Source organism: Panthera tigris, chromosome C2 (assembly GCF_018350195.1).
Source record: "Panthera tigris isolate Pti1 chromosome C2, P.tigris_Pti1_mat1.1, whole genome shotgun sequence".
Lineage (NCBI taxonomy): Eukaryota > Metazoa > Chordata > Mammalia > Carnivora > Felidae > Panthera > Panthera tigris.
The window spans coordinates 60,370,426-60,382,992 of record NC_056668.1 but is presented as its reverse complement, the minus strand read 5'-3'; the positions used below and the strand labels follow the sequence as shown (position 1 = coordinate 60,382,992).

The 12,567-nt window shown below is 39.4% G+C and overlaps 1 protein-coding gene across 4 annotated transcripts in view; it reads left to right on the top strand.

Annotated features, from left to right (window-relative positions):
* The window catches only part of ZBTB20 (zinc finger and BTB domain containing 20), a 761,798-nt gene that overhangs the window by 466,463 nt on the left and 282,768 nt on the right, over window positions 1–12,567 (top strand). Inside the window, exon 11 of one of the 4 annotated variants that reach the window (XM_042998566.1) lies at window positions 6,134–6,248. The exons of the other annotated variants lie outside the window; for them this stretch is intronic. The gene's annotated coding sequence lies outside the window, so the exon portion shown is untranslated. The remainder of the gene's footprint in view (window positions 1–6,133; window positions 6,249–12,567) is intronic. 4 annotated transcript variants of the gene reach the window in all.

Here is a 12,567-nt window from a genome sequence, read left to right as displayed (position 1 = left end):
AAAAGACCAGCCGAATGAACAGCCAGGTATCCCACATGTAACTTGCCTTGATTTCCAGCTACCATGAAGTTGGTTCAGTCTCCTGCTCTGCCCAAGAGGTGATGGAATGTTACATCCATTTAAGACCTAGTCAGAAGGAAGAAGGTCACCTGTTGAAATTCAAAGCCTAACGTTTTTAATACCACTTGGTAGTTGGGGGCTCCCATCTAAGCTTTGCCTATGCACAACCCAGACTCAGACCAAAAGACATGTTCTATGCAGTATTACTCTGTAAACTTCAGTCACTTTTATAGGGATCTAAGTGACAAACATTAAGCCAACATTTGAAATGTTAAAAGGGAAAAATCTGTTCAGCAGTTAAATTATTTTTACAGCCGATCAAAATAATATCGTGTAACGGAAGGGTCTTAAGTTAGTAATTAATAAAAAAAACCATAGGGCTAAAAAATAGATTTTTATACACCAAAGCTAAATATGATAGCATAGGATTGTGTTTAATCTTAGAACATCCTCATATCAAGCACAAAAATAAATTTTATTTTGAAAAAAGATACTATTTATGAAAACATATTGCTATGCATCATCAATGTTCAGTCTTGCATTTTTGCCTATAAAATGCTGTATTGAGGGGGTGCCTGGGTGGCTCAGTCGGTTAACTGTCTGACTTCGGCTCAGGTCTCATGGTTCGTGAGTTTGAGCCCTGCATTGGGCTCTGTGATAACAGCTCAGAGCCTGGAGCCTGCTTCACATTCTGTCTCCCTCTCTCTCTGCCCTTCCCCCGCTCATGCTCTGTCTCTCTGTCTCTCAAAAATGAATAAACGTTAAAATTTTTTTAAATGCTATATTGCATGGTGACCCTCTAAGAGCGGTATAGCCAACAGAGTAACACTACCAGAAAATGATAAATCTAGACAGAGAGTTTGACAGTTGTTGCTAACTGTTGCTGAATTAGTTGGAAGTTCTTCAGATGAGATTAATTTTCTCCACCTAGTTTAAGAAGTATTTTCCCAGTGGGGTACCTAGGTGGCTCAGTCGATTAAGCATCCAACTTTGGCTAGGTCATGATCTCATGGTTCATGAGATGACACCTCAGAGCCTGGAGCCTGCTTGGGATTCTGTGTCTCCCTCTGTCTGCCCCTCTCCTGCTCATGCTCTCTCTTTTTCTCTCTCAAAAGAATAAAAATAAACATTAAAAAATTTTTTTAAATATTCAAAACAAAAAAGTGTTTTCCCAGTCAGTATAAAGTTCAAATCAATTTCATTCAGTTCCTAACAAAAAAAAAAAAGTCAGGTTTTTTTTTTTTTTCAACTTAACTTTTTATTTGAGGGAGAAAGTTTCCCTTCTGGACAGGTTGCAGCCTGGAAGTGGGAAAAATGTGGTGGGGAGGGGAACTAATGAAACTTTGTTGTGGAATCCTTCACAAAGGAATACAAGATGTGTTCCATAATGCAGCCCTTTGTTTGTGGAGCCTCTGACAGAATCCTGCAGTTTGAGTTCAAGCTGAAAGTGGCCACCAAAGTCATCACTAACTCCAGGCAGCTCTGAGTCCTTTTCCCCACCTCCTGCTATGATTACTCTGGCTTCTGATTAAATCACACCTTATATTAAAGGTCACTAACCTAAAACGACCCAAAGCTACTTCTTTCTCTCAACAGTTCCCCATTACCTGTAATATTTGGAAGCATTGAAAATAGCTTCTGTCCCAGCTTCTGTAGTTTTTCTCCAAAAGCAAATGCTATATATAATAGTTTCCTCAAGCATGGGTTAAACCTCAGGTGAAAGATTTTGGAAACTAATTAGCATGCTAAGAACTTGAGCATTTGGATGAGTCAGTCCTGCTACCTAAGGGACAGAGAAAGTGTCTCCTTAAAAGTGACATTTAACAATGCTGGTTCCTCACTTAGTTTTAATACAGCCGGAACTGCATTACATTGTTTTCTTTGTATTTAATAGAAATCTTGTTTATATGATCTCTTCTTTAAAATATTCATCCCTTTGGGGCTTATTCTAATGTCTTATTTCTTACTTAAAAAATATTTCTACTAATTTTGGAAAACTTTAGAAAGATTCTTTCATTATAGGTTGTAACTGAACTGGGTTGTAACAAATTCTTCTCATAGAACTTCTTATTTTAGACTCATTTTTTTTTCTTTTTTGACCTTGTTTAATTCTCTTTTCATGTCTTAGTACAATTTTCCCCTTTCCTGCTTTCAGAATGAGAATTTCATTACGTATATTGAATGTCTAGTATACATAGTCAAGATAGGAAGCAAATGAGTATTTATTAAATGCCAAGAATGTAACCAGTGTTTGCCATCTCGTTAGGAAGAATAGTTTGGATAATTCAAATTATGAAAGTTTTTTCTTGATTAGAAAGTGTACAGTAGCAGAAATCCTGACTTGAGTGGCTTAAACAATAAGGGTTTGTGTTTTTCACAGAACAGGAAGTCCAGAGGTAGGGAATTGCTGGTGTGTGATAAAGCCAGGGCCAACATCTCTGGGGTTCTCTTTGCCTTTTGTTTGTGTCTGTTGCTTTAGGATCACAAAATAGCTGCTACAGCTCCAAGCATCGTGTCTATGTTGAAAGAGGGAAGAAGGGAGCATCAGGTGTTGTCTGGAAGTGTTGGATCAGTATATCATACACCTGAAACTAACATTACACTATATGTTTACTAACTAGAATTTAAATAAAAACTTAGAAAAGGAGAAAAAAAAGAGGGAGGAAGGGAGATGCCGAAGGATCACCTTTTACCTCTCCCTTTATCAGAAGAGAAAAAGCTTTCTCAGCAGATTTGCCATATGGAACTTACTGACTAGAACTGGGTCCCAAAGCCGCCGTTGGTTGCTAGGGAGGCAAGGAAATCAGGAAACAGATTTGTCATAATTGGCTTGGAAATATCACAAGTCATCATCCAGGACTGAGCACATTACCATTCTGAACAAAATAGGGGTCTGTAGCTAGGAGGAATTGGGGGAATGCGTATTGGGGGGGCATTCGTGTCAACTCTTATTCGTGTTCACCGGAACCAAAGGGAAGTTAATGTGTACCACAAAAACTAGAAAATGATGTATGTGGAGGTAGAACATAAGCTGGACTACGAGTAACTAAAACAATGAGATCAATAAAAGAATAACGATAGGACCCTCCAACAAGAGAAGAACAAAAGCTGAGAGCAGGAACACATATGCTGTATATGAGAAGTAGTCACCGCATTGTGAATTCCTTAATTATTTGAAGGCAGGAAGTAAGCCTTATTTCTTTTTATTTTCCTAGTGTCTCACACACAGTAGATGATTATTGAATCACAGTAAATGAATGCATAATATTTCAACCCAGAAGTCCAGACATGACTTCACAAATTATGGAGATAATAGAAGAGAAAATGTAAAATTTAGGACTCCCTTGACAATACCAGGATAAAGGGAAAAACTAACATAGTCTGGCTCTACCCCAGAATACTTGTTGGGATGGATTGGGACCTGGGATGCCTAAGCAAGGTAGAGCAAGAAGTGGAGGCTGAAATACCAAGGTAATAATTTGAACTTGACCTGTGAAAGCCCAGTTGTGTTTCCAGAATCCAGTTTTGGTGATACACAAACAGTAGTGTCCAACAGGCCCTCCAAGCCCTGGAAGCACCACTCCCGCAGCACTCCTTTGCTCCTTTTGCTCCAAGTTCTGTTCTCTGTGACCAGGGATTTCCAGTGTGCTAGGAGCTTCTGAAAAATGAAAAGTCGCTCATTGGAGATTTCCTCGATTACTATTCTACAACAATTGAAATTTTTATATTTATTCAGGGTCTGTTGTATGCCAGTCACCCTGCTACAGCTTTTAGGAGGTTATTGAAATAACTCTGACTACAAGTTGCTTACATTCTAATTAATAATTTAAATGTTTTGATTGATTTAAGATAAAAGAAAAAAATTAATACTCTTCAAAAAAAAAAAAAAAAGAAATCAAATCAGTCAGAAGGATAGTTTGACTGACTTTTGTTGTTATGGTACTAATTTAACCGGACAATTCTTGACTCAGCCAAGAGTCAAACCAACTTGTTTCTGCAAATACTGTATAAGCAACTTCCACCAAAGAGAAATTGCCTTTCTCACTATAAGGCCTGCTTATTTTTTTTATTTAACAAAGGATAAAGTCTCTTGTCCTATTTTATTTCCCAAAACCTAGAATTTAAATTTGGTTTGCAGGTCTACTACATGGCTTAATAGTCGACTGAAATAATAGATAAAAGTAATCTCATCTTTAAATTGCACCACCATGAATCCCATATAATTTCAAAGATTTAACATTACTTTTTATATGTATGACCTCGATTTTACCTGAGAAGTACACCAATGGATTGGGGGATAGGCACAGTGTTTTAAAAAGGCAACTTTAGGGGTGCCTGGGTGGCTCAGTCGGTTAGGCTTGCAGCTCTTGGTTTTGACTCAGGTCATGATCTCATGGTTTGTGAGTTCAAGTCCCTCATCAGTCTCCATGCTGAGAGCACAGAGCCTACTTGGGATTCTCTCTCCTTCTCTCTCTGCCCCTCCCCTGCTCACTCTCACTGTCTCTCTCTCAAAATAAATAAACTTTAAAAACTTTTTAAAAATAAATAAAATAGGCAACTTTAGTAAGTTGGCATTTTTAGCACACTTATGGTCTATAGCCATTTAATGAAATTTACTTGTTACTTTAGACTTCAGCCTCCCTGGTTAGATTAGAATACTTTGGATTTATTTGATCTGACGAGTGCTTCTTATTTGACAAAAGAACATCTATTTTGTTTTAATTGATTGAGGGATATATTTTCAGTGGCAGGTCTTTAACAACTCCTCCAAAGACTTGTAACATTGCTAATATTGCACTTGGATAAGTTATTAATTTATCTGGGCATTGGTTTTATCACCTGCCAAATGAGTTAACTGGACTTACATGGTCTCTAGCTACTTTCAGCTCTAAAATTGTATGATCTCATTTTTCAGTTCAATTCAAGAAATATTAGTAGAATACTTACATAATGCAAATCAATATGGTGAAATCTGGATGGATACAGAGATGAATAATATGATCTTTTTATATAAGTAGCTTGTAATTTGATGCATTCGAGGTTGAGATGTCTATTTCCCAACACATCCTCACTCCTTGTATTTGGGATGTTATTTATGAATGAGGGTATATAATTTATTCCCAAAGGGGTGCAAATTCATTCATCACTGTTTCTGATATCTGGATTTGAAGAACCCAAAAGAGGGTCTGAATTATCAGTTAAATAAAATTGTGCATTTGCATCCTACCGTCACTGCAGAGAACTTAGAGCATTTCAGAACTATTATCTCATCAACCCTAAAGAAGCCCAATGCATGTAGAAAAAGATAAATGTAATTATTCCCATTTTCCTGATTAGAAACTGGACCCTAGATTTCCTGGAGTTCTATGATGAGCCAGTGAGTGAGAACACGTGGAAATCTAGGAGCTGTCATCCAGAATTAAACAGCCAACTTTCCTTGGGTGTGACAGTTTCTTTTAGCAAGTTCTGTAGGGCCCAACAGACTTCTTCCACACTGGATCCTTCCTTATTCCATGTTCAAACAGCACTTTAGCCATTGATGATTTCAGTTGTATCAATGGGGGTGGGGGTGGGGGCTGGGTGGGAAGGGTATAGGGGAAGAATGGCATGTGTACAGCAACAGATGTGATAAGTACTGTGAGATAATGTTTCAGTGTTGGGCATGCATTAAAATTAGAAGAGAAGCTGGGGACTTCTTCATCGATCTAATCCATACGCATTTGAGTGTAGAGAACCAGCAGCTATAAAGAAAGCTGCACTTATGCTAGGTGAGAACATCATTCTAAACAAGCCACCCTGAAAACTCTGCCTCCATTATTAGTATCACTAGGATTTTCCTAGCCTGCTTTCCAGAGGAGTCAGGAACATAAGAAATGTCTTTTTTTTTTTTTTCTTTTACAAATCTTGCAAGCAGCTCCTTGGAAACAGGTGATTATATTTCCCTCTTTACCTAAATTTTCCTAGGTAGTAAAAAAGTCATATCCGTGTTTCGCCTCATGGTTTCCTTAGTCAAAAAATTTGCATCTAAGGGCCTAGGAAAATGTTTGGCCTTCACAATTGAATGTTTAAACAGGTGCATGCTGCACTGGGCTGGCTGAGGAAAGGTAGTCGCCTCCTTCTGGAAACCCTGACGTTAAGAGAATGATTCTTTTGCCGGCTTTCACAAGTGTTTGTGAAGGAAAGTTCAGGTAATTCTTAAATCTCATTACCTGGTTACTAACCAACTGGCCTCCCTCCCATTCTGTGTTCTCATGAAGAAATTGATTTAATAGATTCAAGATATTATTAAATACATTCTGCATTAATATTATATGTCCTCTTTGAATCCAAGTGGCAATACAATAGAATTTCATTTTATAAATAACACCTTTCAAGCTAACACCACAGGGCACAGTACAAAAGAATCAAAATAGAACACAAATGCTGTAATCAAATGCAGACCCCAGGAAGGCTGATTAAAAAGGCATGTTGCTAGTAAGAGCAGCCGACAGGGTAAGTATAGTGGGTCAGAGCAGAAAAGCCTGCTGAACAGAAGGGCAAACTAAAATAAAAGGGACTCGCCCGCCTGATTCACGTGGACGTACGGCTCTCCTTTGTCATCATCTCCCTTTGGACTCAGAAATTGCAAGGGAGAGATGTGTGTGTGTGTGTGTGTGTGTGTGTGTGTGGGTGTGGGTGTTTGCTGGGGAGGTGGGGATCAAATGTGTATAGGGTCATGAGGTTTAACCTCAATCCTCACACACAACACAAACGAAAGAACATCCTAGATACGCCTGCCTGCCTCCAACGACTGCGAGACGGCCCAACAAGGCTTGCTTGGCTCGATGATACCACTGGTTTTCAGAAAACACAACTGTGAAGAAGCAAGTAGGTCCTTCCCATAACAGTGAGGGCATTACAACTTGTGGCAAGGCCTGGGTAGAAACGGGTAAATGAGTGAGACGTGTGCTTTGTGGTCTTTGTCGATACGAGGCGATAGTCTGTGCTCCATAGTCCCTCTCCCCACAGAACTGCTTACTGTGCCTTCAGCCTCTCACCACAACAACCTTTCCTAATGTCAGAGGTTTGTGTTTTAAAACCCTACCTCTAATTAGAGAATAAAAAGTACAGCCCCCCCCCCTTTTTAATGTTTATTTAGTTTTGAGAGACAGAGAGAGAGAGAGACAGACAGAGAGAGAGAGAGAGATGGAATCGGCGGGGGAGGTGCAGAGAGAAAGGGAGACACAGATCCGAAGCAGGCTCCAGGCTCTGAGCTGCCAGCACAGAGCCTGACATGGGGCTTAAGCACATGAACCAAGAGATCGTGACCTGAGAAGTCAGATGCTCAACCAACTGAGCCACCCAGGCCTGCCAGATTCAAGCCTCCTTTTAAAGGAATTGAGGAATTAGGCAAAACAGGGGCAGTATTTCGGCAAGATAGCTCCCTATTCATATGCAAAACCAATTCTAAGAGTGATCACTGTGTACCTTGAAGAATGCACCACATGGGTCATTTCCTGATGCTTCTCTATTTGATATTGAGGATATGACAATATAGGACAGGAACCATAGGGAAAATTTCCTGCTAAATAGATGATACATTTTCCTGAAAACTAGCAACCTATACTTAACAGTCTCCCCAAAAAATGAGTCAACAGCAAATATGAGTTCTCGAGTCAATAAAAAGAAAAGGAGAAAAAAAAGTAAAAATGATAATTAAGATAATTTTTACCTGTCTCGAAGCTGTGGGTTCTTTGTAATGGCTCTCTGATTACCCACTTAGTTAAGATTCTGGACTGGGATTACTGATGCATAAATTTAGGTCAATAGTTTAGTATTTATGTACATCTTTTTCTTTTTTTTTTTTTTTTTTAATTTTTTAATTTTGTTTTATTTTTGAGACAGAGAGAGACAGAGCATGAGCAGGGTAGGGTCAGAGAGAGAGGGAGACACAGAATGTGAAGCAGGCTCCAGGCTCTGAGCTGTCAGCACAGAGCCCCACGCGGGGTTCGAACTCACGAACTGGGAGATCATGACCTGAGCCGCAGTCGGACGCCCAACTGATTGAGCCACCCAGGCACCCCTGTACATCTTTTTCTTGATCTGTAAGTTATAAACAAGTAAAACATACATGGGCATCACTTGAGGGAAAATATTATACAAATACTAGTATTTCTACTCTTATTTAATAGAATGTTATTTTCCTTAATTCTGACAGTATTTATTTAGCCGTACAGAGCTAATATATTAGTGAAGGTGAACAGAACATTGGATTGTAATCAGCAAAGTTAACTATTTTTATAAAATATGTGAGCAAATAATGATAACTGGGCCAGTTATCAATGCATTGCCTCTCAAATCCAAATTTACCCTTCCTTACATTCCCTAGGAAGATGTATCTGAGTTCTTTAAATATGTTTCTTTTCCCAGCTGGTGGGAGTCAGCAGGGGGTTTGGAGAGAAGTTTCAGGAGGACGTGGTTTTCCTTCCTGGTTCCTGGGTATTCCTTTAGCAGATTCCAGCAGTATACATGGTTTCTCCAGGGCCCGGCCCCTGCAGCACACACAACTGCCTTGGGGTCCAGCAGCTGAAGAACATGTAGCCTCTCCAGGGCCCACCGACCCGTAGCTTCCCTCCAGCACCCACCACACACGCCTGCACACACATGCACACGCACACGCACACGCACACGCACACACACTGGGTGGTTCGTGTAGCAGAGTGCCTCAGGTGAGACACCACCTTGCTCCCCAGAGTGCAGATGTCCGGCAAGTTCTGCCGGTACAGCTCCCCAGCAGTTTCTCTGCCAACCATTCATAAATATCCATGCCTGGTCCACCAAAATCTGGGTCCCTCTCCTGGGTTTCAGGAGACTCTTCCTTGGGCACCGTGTCCCAGCCCTAGAAGTAATGATTGCTCCTTATATTTGCTATTCTTATATAATTTAGAATTCTCTTTACTTCTTACTAGCTACTCCCTCATTACTGCAATCCGCTGTTATAGTTAATAATTCTTTATATTAAACTTTTCCTGTTCAAATTGCTATGTGGTTTCTCTCTCCTAATGGACCTGGAATAATACATACCCAAAGAATATTAGAATAATCTGTATTCTTTGGGAGTATGGGAAAGTAAATATGATAAGCCATCTCTTTATGGAATGGATTAGCGTTGGTATGGTACAAGGCACCTTCTCTAGGCCTGGCTATTAGATGAATAAAAACTTTGAGAATCTGATGCTACATTGAAAGGTGACATAATGATATGATGTTATATACTATTTTTAAGTATATGTCATGTTAAGGATCAACTTTAAAATATTTTACTTGATTTCACTGAGAATTTTTTAAATGTGAACTATATAATAAAGCAAACAACAGAAGTCTGGACTCAAAAGTGATTTGTTGTCCTTGAAAAGATGTTGCAAAATAACACTGTAATGTGAATTGGTAGATTATTAATACTAGGGTAATAATGACACCCATCCTTTACTGGGAACTCGGAAAGTCCTTAGCACTTTTTTTTAATTTATTGAATCCTCATAGCAATATAGGTGGATACTATTATTATCTCTGTTTTACCAGTGGGAAAACAGGGGCTTGGGAAGGTTAAGGAACTGGCCTAACATGATATGTGTGGTAAGTTTCAGAGACAGAACTTGAACCTAGATATCCCTATGAGCCCTGGTTCTTAGCCACTGTACTCTGCTTCCAGAACACTACCACTGAAGCAGATAGCAAGTTACCTGGGAGAACAAACACAAAAATTTGTTTTTGTTGTTTTCATCAAATATCCAGAAAAAAACAAAAACAAAAACTCTGAAGTATCCCTAGAATGTATACCACACCCTGAGATATTTCCGAGACAAGCAATCTCTTACTTTGACCCAACAAGATATGGACAAACTGGATGAATACTGGTCATCAAATCCTCAGAACCAAAGTGTTAACAGTGTATCAAAAACCTAGCAGCCTTTATTCCGAGCTGAACTGAAGGCAGATGAAATATTAACAGCAGTCCTAGCAGCACAAAATGAAATATGAGATCCTGTATCAGAAATTATTAGTAACCTGTTAAAAGAAATGCTGAAAAATGGCAGTTACCAAATTAAAACTGGGAAACAGAGCCCAAATGGGAAATTTCGAAAAGTTTGGAGGAAAATAAATGACAGATTGTCCTCTTGGCTCTTATTACTATGCCATCCTAAATCCTACTTGGCAATACATAGTGGAGGTGAAATAAGAAGTGCATCACTGCCAGTGCTGGTCCTCAAATTTGTAGTCCCAAGTGTCTGTGATGATGTCTGAGATTGATTGGAAAAGTAGTAGGAATTTGGTAGCATTTAGCTTTATCGAAATTGAAGAGTCTGGAGACTCTTATTATGAAAGGCTTCCTCTCATTTGTGAATTGGCCCCTTTGCTCCACTTTTGGATGGCTTGCTTCCTCCATGCCGAGCTATGCTAAATGCTCTACATGGGAAAGCTATTCTCCTTAAATGCCTTCAAATGTAAAGCATCTATCTGGATATGTTTGTGTTTATAACTCCAAATATCCAGCATCAAAGAGAGAGAGAGAGAGAGAGAGAGAGAGAGAGAGAGAGAGAGAAAACGGGATTACAAATACCAAATACCGGGTAGTAAATGAAGGAGATATTTTTCCATCAGTAACTGAGAGCAGAGAAATGACTGTAAGCAGAGTGGTTGAGCAGTTGATGCCAGAGAGAAAAAGGAAATGAGCTATAGGACCATAGAATCTTAGCGTTGGCAGAGACTATGGAGTTCATGTCGTCCTACCCTATCATTTTTCAATGAAGAGACTGAGACACGGGGAGTTAAGGGACTTGACTTGCCCTAGACACATAGTTGTTTACTGACAGTCAGGCAAAAAACATTTCCCAGTTCCCAGTCTGGAACTCCGTAGTTCAGCGTGCTATTGCCATCGTCTCCTGAAAATTAACACTAACCCAGCCTGGAACATAGAAGAATTCAGCATCTGTGGGGAACAAGAAACATGATGAATTTTGAGATGGAAATCAGTCTGGGAAAAGGAGAGAGGAAATGGATGATCCCGCTTGGTTGTGACTCATTGGCCAAGCTTGTGCAAGACACTTTATGTCAGTTTACTCCCCCGTGCCTTCCCACAAAAACTAATAAAATCTTTGGTTGTAATCCCCCGGGTTTATATTTATGCATTCAGATTTGATTGCTTAGCGAACTCTCCTACGTGCAGGTTATCTCCAGGTGTAGATGGGTTTGTGGGTGGCATTGCTATTGATCCCTGTGATTTACAGGAGCCTGGCTTTCCTTCTCCAGGAGTGAAAAATGCTCCAGAGTCTTCTCCATAGGACACACCTAACTGAGGATCAGATGTATGTTCAAGATATAAGAATTATCTTCTATTAACCCTTATATTCTATTAACCTCATGGAGAATTTGAGCAAATACACACACACACACACACACACACACACACACGTATACACACACATTGGTTGTTTTTTGCTGTTGTTGTTGTTTGTTTGTTTGTTTTTACTTTAGAAGCTAAGAGTAATTTAAAGCAAACCAGTGGCAAGGAAGATACAATAAAAATGTCTCAATAGGATTCCCTGTGAAATAGCAGTACAGGTCTTTTAGACCAAATATTTTTCAGAATAGAGCAACCGGAAATGAGAGAATCAGACAGTATGATGAAAACTACAGATGGAATGCTTTGCATGAAAAGTGATTATAGGCAAGTGAGGGCTCAGGAGTGGGTAGGCATGGAGTTGGGAAGGAGGGGGTAACTGAAATAAGAGAAGATAATGCTTGACCAGGTCTAGTAAAATATTCCCTGCCACAACCACTGTTCCATGAAGAGATTGAGCCAAGAGGCCTGAATAAACTAACCTTAAGTTCAGAGTTGCCATTATTGTGGGAGGCATCAGGGAGAGCACATCCGGATTTGTGTTACACAGTAATCACTGCTGGGTGTCAGCATTCATCAGCCAGATGGTCAGACCCACAATTAATCAATTAGGCTGGGATGATCAACTGGACTAAGTTTTCCCCTTTGGTAAAAAACCCTCATCATGCGGTCAAGGCCAATAGCACTTTTATCCTGTTGCTTTTGGAGAACCTTCTAAAAATCCCTCTTTTCTTTTTTTAGGCTTCTAGTTACTGGACACTGTTAAGCTTCAAGCTGCTTTGATAATGTAGATACCCCAAGTCAGGATTTTAACATGATAGATTCTCAACATCCTCTGTGTTCAAGTATAACGTTTAATATATCCAAATAGAAATAAACTTTTTTAAAGTAGCATCCTCTGAAGAGTGTTACGCAGCTGATTTTACTGGAGCCTTTATATTGGTTCCACTGGATTCAGTAAAACAACACTGGAAATGACTCTTTCAGTGGGCATTTACGAAGATGATATGACAATCAAATAAAAACAATAGCACTTTATTGAGTGTTTACCATGTGATGGACACTGCTATGATAAGGATTGACAAACAGTTCCTCAAGCCTTATAAATAATTCAATAAGGGTGATAA